General features: G+C 43.3%; 1 protein-coding gene across 1 annotated transcript in view; it reads right to left on the bottom strand.

Moving 5' to 3' along the window:
- Positions 1-21,340, bottom strand: part of CHST8 (carbohydrate sulfotransferase 8) — a 1,378,704-nt gene that overhangs the window by 769,266 nt on the left and 588,098 nt on the right. The window lies entirely within an intron of this gene.

The raw sequence follows: 21,340 nt of genomic DNA on the forward strand, positions 1-21,340 counted from the left end.
GGTGAAAATTAAAGTCAAAGCTGGTATGTGGCGGAAGTTTCGTGGCCCGTTCAAGGTAAAGGAGGTGCATCGTTTCTTTGTAGTGTTAGAGAATGGTGAGAAGTGGAACTTGAGGAAAGTGGCTAAATATAGTGATGCACATCCTGTACAGGTGGGTGAGAAAGATTGTTTTGCAAATGTTCAGAGCAGTAGTGACAAATATGGCTGTAGTAGTTACATGCTAATGGATGATGATTCGTTGATTCATAATAAAGTGGATGGTAGAGTTGAAGGAGGGCGTGCTTGTCGTTTAGGAGAGAGAGATGATGAAAAATATACGTTTTTACGAAGAACTCAAAGGAATCGCAGAACTCCGGCCTACTTGGGGGACTATGTAAGATAATACTTCTCTATATATAGAGTTGTTCCTAATGAACATTGCGCATTGTTTAGTGTTATCTTTATTTTCTTATCATATTTTTACTTTATTAGTTTTTTTTTCCTTCTTTCTTCATTTGTATTTCTTTTGGGGTGGTATTGTGTTTTTTTGTTCTGTAAAAGGGAAAGGTGTGTTGTAATGGTTTGATTCAGTGAATTTGGAGTGTCGGTGTTGGCAGGGTTCCCTTTCCTAGCAGTTGCTCGGACTGGCTGGTGAAGGGAAGTCGCACGCAGTCGTATCTCTCTGAATAAATCTTTCTTGGACATCGAAGTATGCTGGTTGAGCCTGATTCTTCTAACGGATACAACAGGGTTTGTACGTTTTCATTGTTTCCAATTATCAATTTAAAAATAGATAATTGCCTTCTCTAAATTCTATCTGGTGCTCATTTCATGCATACAAAAAGGAAAGAAGTTATAGGGAGCTGTAAGATAAATCAAAAGGTTTGAATCTCTATAAATACAATGCGTTCAGTCAAGCTTCATGACTGTCATTCTTCCTGAAGTGTGATTATACCATATTTTTCCACGGATGCTCCTGTTTCAGTGGTAGTGTAATTAGGTAATTGTTTACATTTTACCACCGGTACTTCCTGTCTAGTTTATACTTGTTAGTTTATTTCTAGTCTGCCTTTACAAATACATCTAGGATACTCTCGGCACAGGAAAGTTATATAATGCACACAGTTAAAGGAAAATGTTGACTCATTCTAGATGGGTCCAAACATCTAATACCATCAACATACATTTGATATTTTCGCTAACTACATTCTTGAATGCTTTTGTTATTCTTCTGCCGTACTTGTCACAGTTAACACTATAGACCAAAACACACATTAAGAACTTCAGTCAGTTTGGCATGTTCTAAGAAAATGAATACTTACACGTAGAGACAAAAATTTCCAAATGAATCCCAACTGCCTCATAACTAAGTTCTTAAAATAGTGCTAATGGGCTATTTCTTCACTAATGGAGCTCTTCGATTTGGTGCATGAACATAGGCAAAATCCCAGCTTTGACAGAAACAGCACATACGTTTCTGTTCTTAAATAATTTAAACGACAAAGCATAAACATCCTGCTATCAGTACACTTAATAATCCAGTTCCTGCATCAACATGCAGATGGGGCGGGGGGAGGCACATGATTTCAGCATTACAATTGTGCCTGACCAGGGTTCAGCTGTCCATTTGATTGTTAGTTTTCTGGGGGAGTCCATTTACAAAAGGTAACCATACTGATTACAAGTCAACCGTCAATAAATCTACCTAAATGCTAACACTATAATGAAATCAGTATCATTACTCTACAAGACACCCCCATCACATTCACAGGACGGAACATTGAAACAGACTTGTCCAAATGATGAGTTAACCCTCCACTGCGCCATTCGCTCCAAATTAATCAAAACAAATCATTAAAGGAAGCCATCCTGTGAAGGAGTCTGCCTGTTACTCCAGTCAACGACACTCGTAACGAAAAATCATTAAAAAGAGGAAGGACTTACCTTTACATTTATTTCCAAACATCTACTAGAAACAAAATTACTATGGAAGGTTTGTAACCAATATTAAAAATATTTTTAAATAGGGCTTATCAAAATTATAGAAATGTTAAGAGCAGGCAATAATTTTAACATGATAAGTAAACGAAGTCTACCAGTCAAAATAATCGCATCAGTAAAAGTAAGTGTGTGTTTATGGTTACGGGTGTTTTATTGCATCTAACCTACAGCTTGAGTACTATCTGAGCCAGTTGGCATTATTGGACTTTTTGCAGTGGGCAACATGCCTCTGCTGCAATGCACCACAAATATATGAAAAGACTAAATGAAACGCTTCTTAAAACAAACCTCAAAAATTCTGCACCTTAAAAAGGTTTCCACAAATGTTATGAATCTGCAAGTAGGAATTCCGCCTCAACTGCTATAGTGGCCTATTAATATTAACTAAAGCTATTAGATGCTTAGAAAAGTGAACTACCTTTGTGATTGCACACCCATCAAAACTGCTACATTTTGTGATGCTGAAGTTCATGTTTAGGATATATAGTTCTTTCAGATGTGAGTGATTTTTTTATATGCGGATTTTGGTGCAACGCCACCAGGTGGTGCACACAAGAGCCTCGTGGGATCCCCTCCTCTGCCCAATTTTCTGCAGAATATTCTCTAAGACACTGGAGCCTTGCTCTGCTTTTTACATCAGTCCTAGTTTTTAAACTACCATACTGACACCTTTCATTCTCACTACTTACGAACACCACAATTTGTAGGTTAAAATCTATTTGCCCTTTTATTTTCTGATCCTTAGACATTCACTTGACTCATACAATCAAGTTGTCCAGACTTCTCTATATATCGGCCCTAACCCACACCTCATACATGGCTTTCCAATGTTCCTTCTTAGATCTTCTGGCTTCTGTTGTCCTTCCCACTTGCAGAACCTTTAAGACCTTCACACTCGTCAGTGAAGCTATCATTCTCATTGCCTGTCTATTTGCTCACACCTGGCTCTCTGCTTTCAAGGTAGTCTGTTAGCAGACCGGGTAAAGGTTCTCCCCTGATCTGGCTGCTATGTAATACTGGTCTACTGAGTGCTCCTTGTTTTCTCATTGTTCTTAAAGATACTCTGCTCTAACCTTGTCTTGTGCTGTACTCCTTTTTAAGAACAATTTATTTTTCCTGTTAGTTTTTCAGACCTTAGTTCCTTGATTTCCTATGCCTGCTCTGTTGCTATGTAGCTGCTTATGTTCATGAATCATCTTTTGTTGCATCTGTTCATGAGTCCTGTTCTGGTGCTAAGGTTCCTTCATTTCCTGAATCTTGTTTTGGTGGCAGTTGCTACGTTTGTTGTGAAATTCTGTGCAGGTTTGCAGTTTACAGCCATTTGCTCCTATTCATCGTCCTATAATGACTAATTGTCCTGTAGTCAACTGTTACTTGTTTTTCTGCATAATTTCAATCTTTGCTCCAGCTGCTTGTTTCCTTGCCATAGTTTCCTACATCTATCTACCCCATTCTTTAGGTTTGGTCTACATGATCTTTGTGAATTCCATTATGTTTTACTGTTGTCCATTTCTTTGAATGATCGTTCTGCTTTTTGCGAGCTCTGTTTCTAGATTGTTACTCTTGTTCTTTTTCCTATTTTTTCCTTCCTATCCCAAACCCTGTTTCCGAATTGTGTTCAGTTTCTTACGATTCATTTGCTTCTTCTGCTTAAAATAAAAACCTTGCTACTATTATCAGTGGTTTGTGGTGAGTTCTGAGGCTTTCTACCTCATACACGAGGCTCACTCTAGCAGTCTTCTTCCATTAGCACTACTGGGTGTCTCCTAAAACACTATGAGAACAATTGTCACATGCATCATTAGGAGTATTGTTACTCATGAACCAATCCTTTTCGTAGCTGGACACAAACTATAATTTATGGTAGTTTACTGTTACTCTGATTTGTACTTGAATCTTTTAATGGAGATGGTTCTTACTCGTAGGTGTGCCCCTGCAAGTGTTGGACACTTCCTCTCTGTAGTGTGTCGCTTAATTGATGTACCATGTCTGCCCGTGTCAAACTTAGTTAACCAAAACAACTACAAATTCCTTGGCATATCAGACAACAAAACACACTAAATCCTTAAAAATCACAATACTGCAAGTCTAAACTAACCTTTCGTGGGGCCTCTCAGGCAAGGGGTGGGGGGGCTGCGACTGCCAGGGAAGGACCTCATCAGGAGCAGCAGCAGTCCTGCAGAGCAGCCCAATCAAGGTGCTAAAATGGGGGATTCTTTCTGACAAATGTGTGACAATAGGGGAAACTCCCCCCTCCTAGAGACTGATGAGGCCCTTCCCTCACAGTCGCAGGGAGACGCAGAGAGGACAACGAAGGAACTAGTCCTACCTAGTTGCATGACAGATATAACAGAAATGTAACACATAGTAGGGATTAGAAGACTTTTTGCCCTGAAGACATTTTTGATGAAGATGTTGAGGTCCTTTTAACTTTAATATCTTTTTACCACACTGGTGCCCTACTGATCAGTAGACACTTTATTCTGATCTCCCTGCCCCAGAGTAGCTAGCTCTCTTCTAGGGCTACGGTTGAGACCGTTGGGTTATTATCATCTCAACCCGGCGGGTTGGTCTAGTGGATGATGAAGCATGCCACTACTAAGTGGGTGAGGCTTTTCCATCCATAAAGAGGATGCTTTCAAGGAGTAGGAGTGAGTATATGGAAATAAAGTAGGATTTAGACAGGAATATAATAGTGGATGACGTTTCTGTCCCAGGTTTGGTGGTCACGAGTAATGAATAGAGAGTGGGGCATGTTAGATTTACTCTCATACCTTTCTGAAGTGAAGTTATTTTACATTTTTATAATGAACACAACAAAAGTTGTTGTACAATTAAATACACAATACAAACGACTGATAACTACAACCCAAGCCATTGTTATAGCTTTTGGTTGCTGGAATAGCCTATGGCAGGCACACTGGGTGGTGCAAGTTGCAGTGGCCTCCTGAAAAGGGCCCTGTCAATTACTTTTTCATAAATTAAGCAGTGTCCCAGGATTCAATTGGTTACTACTAACGATAACTTGTTCATATCCCAGTGATATCAGGCAGTTTGTACTCTTTACTATCGATAGAGTTTCACTGTTGTTTTTGATTAGTTTTATACATGGCTCTTATTTAATGCATATATTTGATCTCTTCATAAACTTATCTTTGCATACTTAGCGGTTTTTGACAGGAACATCCAATAACCCACCAGTACCCTGCAGTTCAACGGACAGAACATTAATGTATTGTTGTTCTTTCCCGCTACTAACTACATACTTAAATATTTTTTTAACATTTTCAATTATGAACAAGACTAATGCACCTGTATTTCAGTGATGGTCTTTATGTTAGTCTTACTGGTAGAAGTACATTTTTCTGATTCTGTTAGTCACTATATAAAGGAAGGAGTAGCATCGACACTTTTGCTGTCATTTCTGTACAGGATTTTGCCATACATTTCACAACTACCTCATCCCTTTCTTGAGGTTTGAACCAACTTCGTCTACACTACAGATTCATCCATTTAATTTTAATGTTGATATGGTCACAAAAGGACAAAGTCTAAGAAAGGGATTAAGTAAATGTCTGGGCCCATAGCGAAGCCCCTATTCTTAACTCATTGAGATGCATGGCTGTCATGATTGGTTAAATGGTACAGGAGAAACACACGGTTGGGAACTAGAGGCTTGAAGGGTGGGCTGCTGCAGCAGGACATCCTGCTACGCAGGGGAGCCATAGCAGGAAAGACGAGGATCGAGGCAGAAAACAAACTTCATACTCAACAGCAAATGCACAGAAGAGTGATGTCCTTGTCCCATGCTGGCATTTTGATTCCGCAGACAATTTCATCTACACTATTACCTCCTTTGTCCCTTACCCCTTACTCTTCCACCTTCAAATTCATTACATTGATGCTTTCACCATTTGTATCTGAGATTAGATGGGCCTGTTTCAGAGCCTTCACTCACCTCTTGTTACTTGAGAAACGGCAATCAGGGAGTGTAGGAAGTTGGCTCTGTATGTACTATCTCAAAGTGAGAGATAGTGTGCACAGAGTCCACGGGTTCCCCTTAGAGGTTGATAGTGGCAAAATTAGATAATACTAATGCTCTATTTTGTGGTAGTTTGGTCGTGCAGTAAGCTTATCAGAGGGTAATGTTAAGCATTTGTTGTACACACACAAGGAATAAATGAGGAACACACACTCAAAGACTTAACTCCAGGCCAATAGTTTTTATATAAAAACATATCTTTTCTTAATTTATTTTAAAACCACAAGATTCAAGATTTGAACTAAATAAATACAATGCAAGGTACTACACACAGGTAAGTATACCTAGTATAGGTTAAAATGGCAATAAGCTATTTTAAAAGTGGACACTGCAAAAATCAACAATACCTGGGGGAGGTAAGTATGGTTAAGTTTCTGAGGTAAGTAAAGCACTTACACAGTCAGTCTCCTGGGCATAGGCAGCCCACCGTTGGGGATTCAAGGCAACCTCAAAGCCACTGCACCAGCAACTTAGGGCTGGTCAGGTGCAGTGGTCAAATGAGAGCCCAAAACACATAGGCGCATACGGAGAACAGGGGAGCTCCGGTTCCAGTCTGTTAGCAGGTAAGTATTTGCGTCCTTGGGGAGCAGACCAGGGGGGTTTTGTAGAGCACTGAGGGGGACACAAATAGGCACACAAAACAGACCCTCAGCGTCCCAGGGGCGGCCGGGTGCAGTGTGCAAAGTTGGTGTCAGGATTGCTATAGGAAGCAATGGCGGGACCCGGGGGTCACTTAGGCGATGCAGACAGGGCAGTGGGGGGCTTCTCGGGCCAGCCACTGACTAGGCGAGGAAGAGGGCTTCCTGCCAGTTACTCCTGCACTGGAGGTGGGCTGCTTTCGGTCCTGGGGCTGTGGGTGAAGTACTTGGTCCAGGTGTCGGGTTCTTTGTTACCAGGCAGTCGCAGTCAGGAGGAGCCTCTGGATCCTCTCTGCAGACGTCGCTGTGGGGATGCAGGGGGTCGTCTCAGGTTACTCACGAGGTCGCAGTCGCCTGGGAGTCCTCTCTGCGGTGTTGGTTCTCTGGAGCTCGAGCCGGGGGTGTTGGGTGCAGAGTGTGAAGTCTCACGCTTCCGGCGGAAGAGTAAGTTCTTTAAAAGTTGCTTCCAAGTTGCAAAAATGTTTCTGTTGGTGAACAGTGCCATTGTTCTCAGGAGTTTCTTGGTCCTTCGGTTCAGGGCAGTCCTCTGAGGTCACTGGTCCCTGTCGGATGCGTCGCTGTGCAGGTTCTTTGAGTCTGGAGACGGGCAGGTAGGGCTGGGGCCAAGTCAGTTGTCTTCTCCGTCGTCTCTGCAGGGCTTTCAGGTCAGCAGTCCTTCTTCTTTGTGTAGGTTGCAGGAATCTGATTTCCTGGGTTCTGGGTCACCCCTAAATACTAAATTTAGGGGTGTGTTTAGGTCAGGAGGGCAGTAGCCAATGGCTACTGTCCTAGAGGGTGGCTACACCCTCTTTGTACCTCCTCCCTCGGGGTAGGGGGGCACATCCCTAATCCTATTGGGGGAATACTTCAATCTCAAGATGGAGGATTTCTAAAGGCAGGGTAAAGGCAGGGGTCACCTCAGCTCAGGACACCTTAGGGGCTGTCCTTACTGGTGGGTGACTCCTCCTTGTTTTTCTCATTATCCTCTCCTGCCTTGCCGCCAAAAGTGGGGGCAGTGGCCGGAGGGGCGGGCATCTCCACTAGCTGGGATGCCCTGGGGTGCTGTAACAAAAGGCATGAGCCTTTGAGGCTCACCGCCAGGTGTTACAGTTCCTGCAGGGTGAGGCGAGAAGCACCTCCACCCAGTTCAGGCTTTGTTCCTGGCCACAGAGTGACAAAGGCACTCTCCCCATGTGGCCAGAAACTTGTCTGGTTGTGGCAGGCTGGCAGAAACTGGTCAGCCTAGCACTAGGAGTCGGACTGGTATTCAGGGGTCATCTCTAAGATGCCCTCTGGGTGCATTTCACAATAAATCCCACACTGGCATCAGTGTGCATTTATTGTGCTGAGAAGTTTGATACCAAACTTCCCAGATTTCAGTGTAGCCATTATGGAACTGTGGAGTTTGTGTTTGCCAAACTCCCAGACCATACACTCTTTATGTCTACCCTGCACTTACAATGTCTAAGGTTTTGCTTAGACACTGTAGGGGCATAGTGCTCATGCACATATGCCCTTGCCTGTGGTATAGTTCACCCTGCCTTAGGGCTGTAAGTCCTGCTAGAGGGGTGATTTACCTATGCCACAGGCAGTGTGAGGTGGGCATGGCACTCTGAGGGGAGCGCACACAAGCTGTGAGGCAGTGTGCATGTGCTGAGTAAGGGGTCTCCGGGGTGGCATAAGACATGCTGCAGCCCTTAGAGACCTTCCCTGGCATCAGGGCCCTTGGTAACAGGGGTACCATTTACAAGGTACTTATCTGTGTGCCAGGGCTGTACCAATTGTGGGACCAAAGGTACAGTTTAGGGAAAGAACACTGGTGCTGGGGCCTGGTTAGCAGGGTCCCAGCACACTTTCAATCATAACTGGCATCAACAAAAGGCAAAAGGTCAGGGGGTAGCCATGCCAAGGAAGGCATTTCCTTACAGGAAATCAGATTTAAAGCATGCTTAATCACATCTGTGAAACCTGATATGTTGCTAAATTAGCTATGCACACGTTGTCCACAGTTCTTTCGCACTTCTATCCTGGCACAGATAATGACACCTTCTTTATCCATATCTTTTCTGCTACCTGAAGTAATACGACCCCATCACCCCCCATTATCATTGAACTCCACTGCCTCCACTTGCTAGCCCACACTATCTTGAAAAGCAGCTGTATCATTTACACAGCCATCAAGAAAAGCACCCTGTCTGTCCAAATGGCAAACTCACTATGGCTGGTAGCTCTTTGTACACCTGTAGTTTGGACATCACACAGGAGGGAAAGAAGTGTAAAAAATTAAAAACGTAGGCAACTGACTTTCTCCATCTATGCACAAACCTTGTGGACATTATCCTTGTAATCATCTGAATAGCACCAATCCTGATGAATTGTTCCAATCATGCTACTCCTTCCTGTTTGTATATGACTTACCACTTCCTTTCCATAGTTGATAAATTGTTAATATTTTGTCACTGGATATCGGTTGCAAAACATTGATACGTCCAAAAGCGAATAGCTAGTTAGAGGTGATGCCCTTAGCACCCCTCTTCCAACTAGCCATTCAATATGTAATTGCATACCTAAACTGTAAATCAGTCATTTCATTTTGGGTTGCGTACATACCTAAAGGACTGTTTTGTTGTCTCAAAGGATCTGATTTTGTGACCCATTTTGGGGTCGCGTAGGTCTGATTTTACGAATCAGATCCTTTGCAACCACATAATGCCTTATTACATTTATACCCAAGTCCTAAATAGAAATTTGCGTCAGTATGATCTCTTTGGCTTATTTGACTCTGCTCCATTGCAGTTGTCGTGCTTCGGTATCCGTCAACTACTAACTGAACTTTTACATTGGTGCTGTTTGCTTTCTGGGCACATTTAGCCCCAAATTTAAAAGTCTTATCTTCAGTTTCTCTTGTCTGATTTTGATCACCCCAGAGTCTTTTTGCTCACACAAGTTTTCTCTGGTTTGAGTTTTATTGTGTTGTTTACTTCACCTTAAGTTTTTGGTGCTGCTTGAACTTAACACCACTTTCTCTGGAAAATTTCCTGCTGCTTCTGCCACAGCTACCAGGGGTTGAGCACAGTTTCTTTTACTGTGCTGTCACCTAACTAAGGGGTGTTGACTGAGTTGGTACCATACCCCTTTTGTAAATTTGTATCCCACTTTCTGACTCATCCCTTTTAGGCGATTTTACATCAAATTTAACGTTGCTCCCAATGTCATTAAAGAATGGTACCTTTTCTCTACATATGCCTCGTCCTGGGGCCCCCAGACATTGCGATTGTGTCCAGGAGATATCAGTAATCTGTGTATTTTTATAAATGTAAATCTGACACATGAAATAAATATTCCATTAATCGTAATAGCTATTCAAGTGACTGATTAAATCTTAATGTTACACGAGGGAGAGTGAATAAGTTTCAATAATACTACATGGCGTTAATACTAAAAATAAAGACAGGAGTTTAAATATCCAGTATTTTAACAATACATTTTAGGTGTGTTGATGGAACCTGATGTGCAGCCTGATCTGCTGTCACTAAAATTTCCTTTTTTCCGACTCGGATTTTCTGATGAAGTAGACTGTCAAAGCTATTCAATCTCTCAATTTAAAGTATCCTGTGAAAGAGAATGTATCTTTTAGTTAAAGAGAAAGTTCTACCAAGCCTCAACTTCGTTGTCATTCTCCTTTGAGCCCTCCCTAGGGTTTATTCTGTCTACTTTAATCTCCTCAAATTGTAATAGCCATTGGAATATGGAGCTGTCGCTGAAAATGTAAAGCCAGCTGAGCAAGCAACGATTAATTGTCAATCATATATCTAATTAATGCCAGAGCACATTTCATTTTGATTCGCCCAGAAAAAAAGGTTTGGTATAGGATCGGCATTTTAACATATACGCATCAGCAAATATATGTATGAAAGAGGCTGCAGTGTATAGTTTCACTTGGCAAATGTGTAATTGCTGCTGGAAACAAACCTATTATTGCTAAAGGTCAAGTGGCAAAAGCCTGCCAAATTGAACATGATGTTCTGTCCTCTGCCACTCCCCCTACTCCAACAACCCCGCCCCCCACCGAACAGTGAGATTTGCACTGCCACCGAGTATATTTTTAATTGAATTGAAATATTAAAGAAAAACGTAAGGGATTACTTACAATAATGTAACACAAAGGAGACATGAAGAGAGTGTGGGAAGCCAGTCAGGTGGATAGACTAGATAGAATAGACAGATTAGATAGGATAGAATAGATAGGATGGAATAGATACATAGAATAGATAGGATTGAATGGATATATAGAATACACTAGATAGGATAGAATAGATAGGGTTAAATAGATAGGATAGACTAGATAGGATAGCTAGGATGTGTAGATAGATAGATAGATAGATAGATAGATAGATAGATAGATAGATAGATAGATAGATAGATGTACTCCTGCTTGAAGAGTTAGGAAGCACATCCATCCGCTGGAAAGACAGGTTTCATTGACAAACTGGCCTTGTAGAATTTTCAGTTTAAAATTTGAAACATTCAGGTTATATCCAGAAAATTAACAACTGAGTTCACCTTGTGAAACCAAGAACCTAATACTTAATATGTTCATTACTTCTTCGCCGTGTACTGTGAAAGGCACTGATTAACAGAAAGAAACATTCTGCTCTTCAGAGGCAGTTTTTGCCTTCCAATGAATGTGCAATAGTCAAGTACATGGCTGGATTGTGTGTATTCATTGCCACAGTGGTATAATGGGGTGCAGGGTTGATGGAATGCTGGTGATTACAGGCCTCCTTCGCTGCACTGTGAACAGTGAAGAAACAAGGATGCGCCAAAAAATGTTCATCTTCGATACATCACAACAGTAGAAAACAATATTTTATTTTGCTTTTAAGTCGTAACAAATCCTGTTTCTGACCAGAATTTAGGGACTGATTTAGATCCTGGTAGAGGGGAATACTCTGTCACAAACATGATGGATATTCTGTCCACTGCATTACGATTCCATTATGTCCTATGAGGATTGTAATTACGGCAGACGGGATATCCCTCACAGTGGTAACTGAGTATTCCATCCGCCAAGATCTAAATCAGGCCCTTAGTTTGGACAAGAAAGTTTTATTTCTGTAATCGAGTGAACAGTACACGGGCCAGGATTGACTGCTGTGCTCTGGGTGCTGTCGCTTGTCAGGGAATGGTGCAAATGAAAAGAGTAGTTAGGGTTGCATAATGACAAAACATCTCCTAATCACTTAGTATATGCTGTCATTGGGCCAAGCTACACCCATAAATCTGCCTTTTGCTGCATAAAAGTCAATACATCTTGGTGAAAGTGCATCTAAACTACCCCATGCAAAGCGTATTGCCAAACCCTTTGAGCATTAAAACAACACACACAGAGCACACATAATAAGGGCTTCAAATACTCGGTATAATCTGTACTTAAGATGGACATTCCTACTGAAATAAATTTACATGTAACCCAAACTCAGTTACACAGGATTCTGTTAAGTCATAGAATGACTTATTTGGGGCATCTCGGCAGTGACTGACATTTCGGCCTATGTAACCCATAAAATAACAAAATTTAGTCCCGTTGCACTCCCTCTTCTGCAAGAGGCAGCCGTGTGCCCTCAGCCGTGGTTTCTTTTGGACAACCTACTCGGTAACATTGAATGTCTGAGGCAGGAAGGAATTGTAAACAAAGTGGTTGAAGGACTCCAATGCTAAAACCAGATCTTCCAGAGAGCATGACATTCGAGAGTGCCTTGAGCAGGCCAGTGATTAGTAGGTGAAGTCTGAGTCAAGAAAATTCAAGAGTGGCTGCAGCGCTTCTTGTCAAGAAACAATGCGAAGCATGAGTGCCTAACAGCTGTAGGCGTCTCACAGCACTTCATAATAAGAAATAGTCCCTTCAGCACAAGCACTACAGCAGTGATCAGCAGCAAGAGAGGACTATGGGAAATCAGTTACTGAATATATTATAGTGGGTTCCAGTGTTGTGATGACCAATTTGTCGAGCATAACAATCACAAGTGACATCACTTACAAAAATGAAACTAATGTAAAGTGCAATGAATAATTAAAGAGAGTTAGGGAACCCAAGCAAATAGATATTCATATCTGCCTCCCCTTAGCAACAAGCATTGGCAATGCCAATATGTCTGGCTTATAATTGAAAGTGCTTCTTAGTCACTAAATAAGACAGCATAAATGTGCTCCATCACTCGTCTTTGCACTCATACATCCATTTCATTCACCCACTGACTCATTTCTACATTCACCCACTTATTAATCAGCAGTAAAAACAGACTCACTAATTCAACAAGCATATGAAAGATAAACAGAAAGAGTGAAAGTAGAAAAAAGAAAACATGCCACCACTTAAGCTTTTGGGCATATGCTTGTAGTACAAAAATAAAATGAAACAGATGTGTGCAGCCCTTTTGCAATCGTACTGTACTTAATGTATTGTTTTAAAATTCTTGCATGGCTGCCATTTTATACACCATGCATATTATATTTAAAGATGTCTGCTGACAAACGCTGCACTAGGCAACAATGGCAAAATGCTAAAGTGTTGTACTGTATCCGAGGTGGCAAACAATCTTTCTAAACATGGTGGTCACCATGGAAAGGTAAAACGTTGATACACCATGGACTATACCATTTTAATGTGGAGGCCTGGTTTAGAAATAGTGGTGGCAGAGGTAGCAGCCGTGACCCTGGTGGGACTGTCTTGGGAGCTGTAGGATTCTTTTAAGAATAAAAAAATACAAAGAAAAGAAAGTTAAAAGGAACCCATAAAAAGAAAGAAGGTTACTAGAATCATTTTTAGGTGGATGTGTACATGTGAGCAGGAAAACTACTATTACTCACAGGGCAATAGAGACTATGGTACAAGTGGGCCAACAGTCTGCATCATGTAGTTTATATAGAGAAACAGAATGTGAATGACACCTGACAGACAAAAGAGGGCTGATCCAAAGACCCTCTAGATCTGTATGAGGAGGTTTAGTTTTTCTTAATGTGTTTTTATTACAAAGTCCTGGAAGAAAACATCATCTGCGAGGCCTTCATAATCAAATTATCAAACTGCAAGTCTTCTACCTACAAATTTGTCAAAGGAACTGTTAGACCTGGCATCCTTCGCATGGTTTCTCCTGACTTTCTACCTACCGACCTCCTCTTTCGCTTACGTCGTTTTTGCTGACTTTAGGACTCTGGACACTTTACCACTAGCAACCAGTGTTAAAGTGCATTTGCATTCTGCTTAAAACATGGTAACATTGGCTTATCCATAATTGTCACATGTTATTTACTTGTAAGTCCCTCGTAAAGTGCACTACCTGTGCCCAGGGACAGTAAATGACATTCTACTAGTTTGCCTGCATCACCAATTGTGCCACCCACTTAAGTAGCCCTTCAAACATGTCTCAAGCCTGCCGTTTCAGAGCCTGTGTGTGCTGTTTTAAACTGCCATGGGGACCTGGCAAGTTAACCCTCTTGCAGGCCCAAACCTTCCTTTTTAATACATATGCTACACCTAAGGTGGGTCCTGGACAGCCCAGAAGTAGGGTGTAGTGTATGTAAAAAGTAGGAAATGTCCTTTTAAGTTTTACATGTCCTAGTAGTGAAAAACTATTACATCCATTTTTCACTAAAACATGTCCTCTCTCTCCCATAGGATAATATTGGAATTCCCTTGTTAACTTTTATACGTGTAATTTCCAATTGGGAAAAGATGGGACCCCTAAGTTGGATGTCTCTATAATCAATCACAATTGATGGAGAAGTCGAATTTTAAATTGTAATTAGGAAAATGCCACTTCTTGAAAGTTGGTATTTTCTTACTTTAGCCTTTTGGTGTCTAACGCCTATCTCTGAATACTTGTCTGGAATAGGTGACAGCTGGGCTTTGTGCATTCCCTCTAGCCATCTACAAACAAAGGGAGCTTAGGTGTGATGGATGAGCCATCCTAGGAAGGATAGGAGGGAGGAGCTGACACTTGCACCCACCCGCATCTCCTCCGCAATGGTGGAGGAGCGTCGCCCCACTGACTCAGAGCCAGCATGTGCAGGGAGTGGCAGGGCTGGCCATGGGAAGTGGGAGGAGGAGTGGAGTAGTTTGTGCACTTAAGTGCGCATGTCTGCATGGCTGACCATCTTTGGCAGGCCAAACAGATGTGCACTATTTAACAGCTGGGTTGGAGAAACTGCACAGACTCCCTGTGTCTGAGCAAGTGGTAAACCAACCCCTCATGCCAACCCCTGCGCTACTCTCACTTGGTAATAGCATGAGAACAGTGCTGGGATTGCACAGCGAGTCTCTGAAGCTTCCGGAACTTCTAGGACCAGGAAAAGGAGCCCGAGGCAACTGGCAGCACTAAGTAAGGTTTTAAAAACATTTTTATTATTGAACCCCCCCCTGCAGCCCAGCCCCCGTACTACCCTGCATCCCCTCCACCCGCCCCCACTATCTTTAAAATGCATCAGCAGCCACTGCACGTACCTGCACCTGAATATGCCGTGTCCTGTCACCACACAAAGGGCTGCATACCCCCTTTTAGTGAGTCAGGAACCACAGCAGGAAGGGTAGGGACTCTGTGCACTTCAAAGGATTCTCTTTGAAGCGTCCTGATCTTCAGAGGCACAACTGGGTATAAGTACTGGACATCTGACACCACCACTTCAGTACACTTCTGGACCTGGGAATACTCTGCCAGGAAGAAGGACTGCTGTGCTTCTGAAAGGACTGCCACTCTGCTGGACTCCTGCTATGCTGACCTGCTGGCCTTGTTGCCTGAGAGTGAGAAGGACTGGAACTGCATTTTTCCACCCCAGAACCAAAGTGACTCCAAGGCCTTGCTGGCTTGCTTCCTGTTTCTGAAGTCCCAGGGGCATAAAATACTTCAAACTCACCTGCTACAGCATCTAGACTCTGCCAACTTTGAGTTTTACCCTTCCAGACGGTGCCAGGCCAGAGCAGGGCCCTTGGAAGTGGGTATAAAGTGCTGCATCACACAAAATCAGTACATCAACGCTGTTGCGTCACTCAGAACCAGCACATCTCTACCTATGCATTGCCACTGCTGCAAGGATCGAGGGCACTATCGCCGATGACACAGTAAATCACCTCCATTTCTGACACATCGGACTTGCGTGACTTCGAACCGACACATCACCTCCCATGCTCCTGGCATCTCCCTCGACATCAGCGCAAACAAGGTACTGTTGTGGTCAGCCTGAACTTTCAGATTCGATCTGGTCTAGCAAGACCAGATAGCCCCGGCTGGTGCTGTATGCTTTTTAGCACTACATTTCAGTTTATTTTTTAAAAATTCATCTTTCAAGTTCTACTTATTGGATTTTTGTCATTTTTTGTGTTTCACTGTTCGAAATGCTGCACAAATACTTCACACATTGCCTCCTAAGTTAAGCCTGAGTGCTCTTTGCCAAGCTACCAGGGGGTGAGCATAGGTTAATTTAGGGTGTATTTATGACTTACTCAGACCAGGACTGTGGCTCCTGGTTGGACAGGGTGCATACCTCTACCAACCAGAAACCCAATTTCTAACATGGGTGGTGAACAGTGAGGATAGAACTTGTGTTTGTGCAGTGCTGTACAGTGACTTAGTGTGACCTACTGTTCCACATCTAAGACCAATTCGAGTAGGGTCTCCCTGATTGTCCTTTTTGCTTTTTCCAAAGTCATTTTTACTGTACCTGGCTGTGTGTCTGTGACCTGTACCTGCAAAGATGGAGTTTGAGCTGGCTAATCTGGACAGGGGGTTGACTTTAGAAAAAAGCAGAGCTCTAAATAGCCTTCAGAGCATGGGTAGAGGGCCACCAAACCCCAGTGGATAAGGAGAAAGAGTTGGATAATGAGGAGGAGCTGGATGATGCATTAGCCCAGTGCCCTCTGGAGACAAGAGGGTTCACATTCCCAAGTGGCTGGGGCCTTACTTTGTGGTGGGAGGTAGTATAGATTGATGGTTTGAGGTTTATGAGGTTGCCCTGAAGATGCACAAGAACCTCAGGGGGTTCAGGGACTAGTCTGTGGAGGTATATCCCTAGTGAGGGAAGGGACACCGTACTAGCTCTGGATGCGGGTGGCAAGATGAGGTATCCCCGCATGAAAGAAGTCATGATCAAACATTATGGGTTGAACCCAGAAAGATATAGGCAGAAGTTTAGGGACAGTGAGAAGCTATCACAACAGACCTGGGTGGATTGTGTTGATTCTTTTAGCAAGGCACTGGATGGTTGAGTAGAGGGCAGTGAAGTCAAGGATTATCAGGGGCCATATAACTTGATTGCAAAAGAGCACATGATCGGTCATTGTTTTCCAGATCTGTTCTAACACTTGATTGACAGTAAGCTCTCTGACCCTAGGGAGCTTGCTAAGGAGACGGACGACTCGGTCAGCACCAGAGCCCACAGTAAAGTATCAGGGGGGAAAAATCACCACAAGGGTGGGCAGGGTCGCCACTAGAAGAGGGGTAGAGGAGTCAAAAACATAAACAAGGAGTTCTTTAAAGGGGCCCAAAATAGTTCTTCGTGTCAGGACTCCCATCTCCCAATTCAGAATAAAAAGAGATGCTTTCCTGACAGTAGGTCTGCAGGGAAGGCACCCTCTAAGTGCTTTGAGTGTCAACAGGAAAGGCACTTCATGGGATATGCCAAATGTCTCAAGATGGAACAGCCTCCTACTAGTGGGCAGTCACTGTGATTAGTTAGTATGATGCTTGGGGAGGAGATTGCCTCAGATAGCACGGGGGACAGAATAGAGGTGACCCTAGTGTCCCTGGGTGATGGAAAATTGATTCAGATAACCCACATGCCTAGTAATACTAGGAAGTACAGGCAGTTGGACACCATTAATAGGCAGAGGGTGAAGGCTCTGAGAGACACTGAAGCCAGCATGACAACTATTAGTTGTCATTTCTTTGCCTACAGAGAGGTACCACAGAAAGGGATTGGCTTTAGCCAATTTGAGATTCTGAATGGGCACCCTGTGAAGGGGGCTCTCAATTTGGTGAAGGAGGGCTGGGATTAAGCTCCCAGGAGAGCCCCCCAGGATGTCATCAGCTACATGCTGGCACTCTGCAACCAGACAGCATGCTTTCAGAAGCTTGCCCTGGAGAATCTGGAAGCCAGCCAGAAGGGCTTGAAAAACTGATATGACTAGAGTGCCACTCTGGTTGAGTTTCAGCCTTGCCAAAAAGTGTGGGTGATGGAGCCCAGGGCCCTGCAAGACCGCTGGCCTGGGCCTTATCAGGCAAAGGAGAGCAAGAGTGAAACCACCTACTTTGCGGACCTCAAGACTCCCAGGAACCCTTTAAGGGTCCTGCATGTCAATCGCCTCAAGCCCCACATTGAGAGGTCTGAGCTTACCATGTTCCTGTTTCCTGATGATGAGATGGAAGAGGAGAGTGACCATCTCCCCAACCTCCTGTCTACCAAGGAGCAGGATAGGGCAGTGGAGGGTGCCAGCCTCTCACCTACACTAACCCTAGGTCAACAGACAGACTGCCACCAGTTGCTGGAGCAGTTTCCTCTTTGTTCGCACTTACCCCATGACTCACTACACTGAGTACCCATGATATTGATACTGAGGACAGCACACCAGTGAAAAACAAAACTTACAGGTTCTCTGACAAGGTGAGGGACAGCATTAAGGAGGAGGTATTCAAGATATCGGTGTTAGGGGTTAATGATCCCTCAAACAATATTTGTCCAGTTCAGTGGTGTTGGCCCCATGGCTGCTCCTCCAGGTGTCACACCAGAATTTTGGTTCTGTGTAGACTACTGTGGGCTCAATGCAGTCACCAAGACTGACTCACACAGCTGATGAGGGCATAAAATTGGCTTTGAGCTGCCAAGTTCCTCAGCATGTTTAAATTAATATCTGGGAACTGGCAGATTGCCTTGATGGAGGGGGGCCAAAGAGAGGTCTGCATTGACCCCAAAGAGCACTTCCAAATTCAGGTCATGGTCTTTGGATTAAAGAACGCCCCTGACACCATCCAGACGTTGCTCAACCATGTCCAGGTTGGGCTGAAGAACTTCAGTGCTGCCTATACCTAGTTGACATTGCAGTTCTTCATTTCTAGCTCCAGGAGTATAGAGTACATTCTTGCTGCCTTAACAGATGTCAAGTTCAGATTTGTACTTTCTATTTCCTCTAGTGTGATAGTTACCTCTAGTGCTCCTCTAGTTTCTGAAGCTGAAGGGTATCTTAATAAACTCTTCTAGATACTCTTCAGATAGGTTATTAGGAGGAGTCACCACGTCTGTACATAATTCCAAATAGATATACGAAAGACTTCCCTGACACCTTGGGGTTCCCAGATTCCACAGCAAGGCTCATTACAAACTACAGGTATGGTAGCCTCTGTCACTTTCTCTAAATTTCAGTGCAAGATTTTTATCCATTGTTTCACTGTGCTCAAACATGCATATTCTATGTTGGGTATATGATTTTACTAAGTGATATAACTGAAGTGAGAGTCTTTCATTCGCTTGTATAAGATAATGTACTCCTTTAATTAAAGTTGAAAGTGTCCCAAACAATGTTCGCCAGAACAGACCCTACATTAATCTTCATGAACTCCTTTGGATTAAACTGCTTTTTGGTCTTATAAGTATCATCTACTAAAAGTTAATTGTCATGGCTCCAATGTTTCACACGTGAGCCAATCTGTTGTGAGATTACCAAGCCAAGTATAAAAAGACTAGATTTTCTAGTATATATGCAAATACGAAAAGTGCAATATGCTATTTATTACCAGTATTGAGTGTGGGGAGAGGCCATGGCTCACAAGAGGTGAAGCCTCGAATGGATCATGATGCCCATCCCATCCCTCAACATTGGTAATAAATAGCATTTTACAATCTGTACATGTCCAAATATGGCTCATGCCATGGCATTTTTCATGTTTTTTACATAGAAACAATTAAACCAAATTCGGGAATGCCAAGAGGTTAAATTTGGACAGCAAACGGAAATCACTCTGAAGAGACCTTGTTTGGTTTCCATGTCTAAAATAATTGTAGTAAGCAATCAATCAGTGAGGCAGTAAACAACACTTTTCCCATAGCACTTTTCCCTTGTCCCATAGTAGTGACAAACTGCCATTTGACCTTTGCACTGTAATAGTACATGTGTGAATGCTCATTTATTAGTTCAGTTACATTATTCACCCACATTTATATTCACTGCCATTGCATGAGATCAGATATTATCGTTGGTTGTATTTGTACATATGTGGTTTGCTGGAGCAACAACCAGGATGCATCAGTTTGTGAATAAATTGTGTGTGGATTCAAGCAAAAGGTATAACCCGGCTCAACACTTTTTATTGTAAGCAATCCTTTAACCTGTAGGATTCAATGGTATGTCAAATAGACCCATGAACCCTACTCATACGTGATCCTCTTCTACTTGATCAATCTATTTTAGGATTTAGGTGGTGCATTTTTATCTCTGCAGAATGTCAGTGGCCTCTCCCACTCTGAATTCCAAAAGCAACGTGATAATAAACTGTAGGATCATTAACGTTCAGACCAAAAACTGAGCGTCAGTAATTACTTGCCTGTTCCCACCTGTGCTATCATCCAGCATCCGTGATTATTATCCTTAATGCAGGCACATTGATAATAGCCTACTTTAGAAAGAATGGCAACCCTCCCTACAGAGGCGCTTTGCATGGTAGAGGCCAATACATCATAACCTATATGGCAGAGTATAGTGCAAGCATGAGCGACCAGCTGAGCCTCATGAAAACATATCGAGTCAGGGTTTAAATGATTTAGGGCCTCATTACGGCCCTGGCGGTCAGCGGTAACACCGCCAACAGGCTGGCAGTGTACCAGCAGTGTATTATGACCGTGGTGCATTAGCCACGGCCATACCACCGGCCACTCCACTTGACCGCCAGGCAGTCATAATCCCCAGGGCTGCAGTGCAAGCGGCGCTTCCCTGGGGATTATGTGTCCCCAACCACCAGCCTGTCCATGGTGGTAAACACCGCCATGGAAAGGCTGGCGGTAAGGGGGACTCGGGGTGCCCCTGGGGGCCCCTGCACTGCCCATTCCCTTGGCATGGGGAGTACAGGGGCCCCCAGGCACAGCCCCATCGCGCATTTTACTGCCCGAATTTTGGGCAGTGAAATGTGGGACAGGTGCTGCTGCACCCGCTGCACATCAACATTGCCGCCGGCTCTATTATGAGCCGGCTGCAATGTTGATGTGACTTTTCCGCTGGCCCAGTAAGCCCGTCAAAGTCGTAATAAGGGCCTTAATGTTGTTTCTGCCTTACTTTTTACAGCTTGAATTGGGCCTGTAACATCACAGGTTAAAACTGTACGTAGGGAGCACCTTAGTTTTAGACATACATCTTTTTTTCTATTTTGACTGTTTCCTAACTATCCAATACGCACCCCCAACTACCACCCCTCCCAGGACCTGTTATCTCCTAACAGCGGCTTCATCCAAAAGTCCAACCCTTCCCACCCTCTCTGGGTATGGAAAAGAGCTATTCTATGCTGCCTGTCGAACAGCCATTAGGAAATAGGAAAATATACCAGACCACACCTTGTTTAACACTGTTATGAGAGAAAGTACATTGAACAATGTTAGAAATGGGGTTTTTGGTTGGCAGTCAGGTTACCCTCTGTCCAAGCAA

The sequence above is a fragment of the Pleurodeles waltl genome, chromosome 12, assembly GCF_031143425.1.
Source record: "Pleurodeles waltl isolate 20211129_DDA chromosome 12, aPleWal1.hap1.20221129, whole genome shotgun sequence".
NCBI classification, from domain to species: Eukaryota; Metazoa; Chordata; class Amphibia; order Caudata; family Salamandridae; genus Pleurodeles; species Pleurodeles waltl.